The following is a 3,630-nucleotide window of genomic DNA, read 5'->3' as shown; positions in this document are numbered from 1 at the left end:
TATTACTATTATTTCTTTGAACAATATTATGATTTTTAAGATTATTAATATAATTATGAATATTATAGTTATTAAGATTATTAATATGATTATTAGGATTTCTATGGTTATTATGAATATTATTATGATTATTATAGATATTTAAATTATTATTATGTCTATTATGATTATTTTTATAATTATAATGATTATTATTATATATATTAAGAATATTATGTTTATTATTAAAATTAATATGGCTATTACTATTCCTATTGAGATTATTACGGTTATTTTATTTTTCATGGCAATAATTATGATTTTTTTTCAACATTAGCATGATTATTATGATTATTATGGTTTTTATAAAAAATATTATAATATTTATAGTTCTTTAATTGTAATTATGAATTTTATTGTGATTATTATAATTTTTAAGACTATTATTATTCTCAGGTGCATTATTATAGACAATTTATTTTTAATGATTATTATTATGATTATCATGATAATTACTATTATTATAAATATTACTATGGTCATATGATAATTATTAGTTTTATTTTGCACATAATGATTATTCTTACTATTATTATGTGTATTATGATTATTATTTTTATAATTATTATAAATATATTTATTATGATTATATTAGTAATAATATTGTTATTATGATTATGATTATGATTATTATTTCAATAATTATCAGATTTATTACAATTATTAAAATCAATATGAATATTATTATTTTAATTATGAATATGATTACGATTAATATAAATACTATTGTAATTATTTTAATTATTATGATTATTATTAAGATTATTATGAATAATTTGAATATTATTATGATTATTATGATTATTATGATTTTTATTATATTTCTTATGAATGTTAGTATGATTATTATTTTGCTTGCAATGAATATTTGAATATTACTATGATTAATATGATAAATAGATTATTACTATGATTATTATCAGCATTATTACGCTGAATAAAATCATTGTGATTCTAATAATGATAATTATGATTAAGATTATGATTATTATGAGTATTATTAGTATTATTATATTTATTATGATTATTATTATTCTTATTAATATTATTATGAATGTCATATTAATTATGATAATTATGATTATTGTAATTATTATGATTATTATTATAATTATTATTTTTATTATTATTATTAATACGATTATTATCCTAATTTTTATGATTATAAAAATTTATATTATATTTATTATGAAAACTATTATGATTATTATGATTATTATTATTAGTATTATAGTAAATATTATTATAAGTAGGAACATCATTATAATTATTATCATAATTATATGTTATTACGATAATTTTGATTATTATGATTTTTAAAAGGATTATAATGATTATTAAAATGATTATTTGATTATTATGAATATTATTATGATTTTAATGATTATTTTTATCGTTATTGATATTGTTATTATTACCATAAAAATGACAGTTACTAATACGATATTATGAATGTTTTTATTTCCCTAATTATTATCGTTATTATTCTCGTTATTATTACTATTATTATTACCGATATTTTTTTCGCCATTTTTATTAATATTATCATTATTATTATCGCTATTAATATCGTTATTTTTATCTATATTATTATTCTTATCTTTATTGTTATTGTTATTGTCATTATCATCGTTATTATTACCGGTGCTATTATTATCATTATCGTTAAAATCGATGTTATTAATATCGTAATTATTTTTGTTTTATTACCGTTATTATGACTGTTATCGAGAAAATGCTCCGAGGTCAGAAGGAGTGGAACAAGGTGGCCAGGTACGTCAGGGCAGTCATTCGCAATAAAAAGGAGATGGGCGGAGACGCGCCAACAACGTTGCTCCAGGTTCCTGCCACAAAAGCCGACCCGAGAGTCCCGTTCAGGGACCTGATAAAGTGGGTCATTCCGAAGTAATGCCACATGGCGGTGCCGGGATTGTTTCACTATGCCACTAGGATGGATATGAGTTTAGATGGTAGTGCCTAGTCCAACGGTAAGCCCGACACTCCTGGTACTTCAATTGAAGAACAGTATGGCGAAGGGTTCCTCTGGCGGACGGTGTCCCTGGGTTAGTGCAAAAAGATTGGCATTCTCTGACCTTCAAAAAAAATTATCGTTATCATCGTTCTTATCGTTATTATAATTATTATTGTTATTATATTTATTAAAGTTATTATCGCTATTATTATTATTAAAAACGTTATTATCATTATTATTGTTACTATCGATATTATTATAATTACTAATTTTATTTTTATTATTATCGTTATTATCTTAATTATCGTTATTATAGTTAATACGGTTATTTTTATTAATATCATTATTACCGTTACTATCGTTATTGTCGTCATTAGCATTACAATCATTAATATCGTTATTATCTTTATTATTTTTATTATTATATTTATCGTTAGTATCGTTATTTTTATTTTTATTATTAGTATCATCATCATTATCACTATTATTATTATTTCTATTTTTATTATTATTGTTATTATTATTGTTTTTATTATTATTATAATTATCGTTATAATCGTTATTATCGTTTTTATCGTAATTTTTAATATTATTATTACTATCGTAATTAACTTTATTATCGTTAATATCGTTATTATCTGTATTTTCGTTATTATCGATAATATTATTATAGTTATTAATGTTATCATCGTTATTGTCGTTATTATTATTATTATTTTTATTCTTATTATTATCTGAATTAATATTGTTATTCTCGTTAGTCTCATTATTATTATTAACGTTATTTCTCCAAGGGAAGGTTTGGTCCCTAATGGGACGATTGCTACCCAAGGGATGGATTGATCCACAAGGGATGTATTAGTCCTCTATGGGAGAAATGGAGCATTCCATTCCTTTCGACGAGGAGCGCCGTCGTGACCGGGATTGGCAGAGGACAACCACCCTAAAAAACGAGGACTTTTCTGGCCCTGATGTCAGTACCCTGTAAGGGACTGAAGCCATTTACGTTAGGGCCGGTTACGGTAGGGCCAAGATTACTAGCGGGTTCGTTGGCGCTGTCCCAAAGGGATGTGCTGGATGGTATGTAAAGCGCAGATAATCTCTTAGAATCTCCCACCGTCAACCCATCGCACCCACTGGAGGGTCAGGATGTCGATGATGGAAGTAGGTGGACTGCAAGGGCGGATGCTTCATTCCAGCCCTTATATCCAAACGCTCTCGAAACAATGGTGGTAGTTGCGAGGGTGATCAGCACCTCACTTCTTGATGCACTGCGTTCGGAGACAATATTGGAGGTTCTCAGCCTGCGAAAGAAACATCACAAGATCGAGATAGTGAGAAACGTCCGCAAGCGAGAGTCCTCCTTGCCGTTATGAGGGCGGCTGTGACTAGACAGTCGATGTAAATAATGCGATCTAGAAAGGTCTCCCAGAACTGGAGGATAGCATTGACAGCCTCAAGTTTAAGTATAAATTTCGAGCAAAGGTCAATGAAGGAGCGAGGATCCGCGCCCGAGTCTCTCAGCTCCCACGGGCAACGCCATACCAAATGTTGTCACAGTAGAAAGAGTAGCCACAAGCCCTTAGCAGTTCCCTGAAGAAAGCCTCAAAAGACCGAGG

This window comes from Vespa crabro, chromosome 20 (assembly GCF_910589235.1).
Source record: "Vespa crabro chromosome 20, iyVesCrab1.2, whole genome shotgun sequence".
NCBI lineage: Eukaryota > Metazoa > Arthropoda > Insecta > Hymenoptera > Vespidae > Vespa > Vespa crabro.
Note: the sequence above shows the minus strand (reverse complement) of the source record.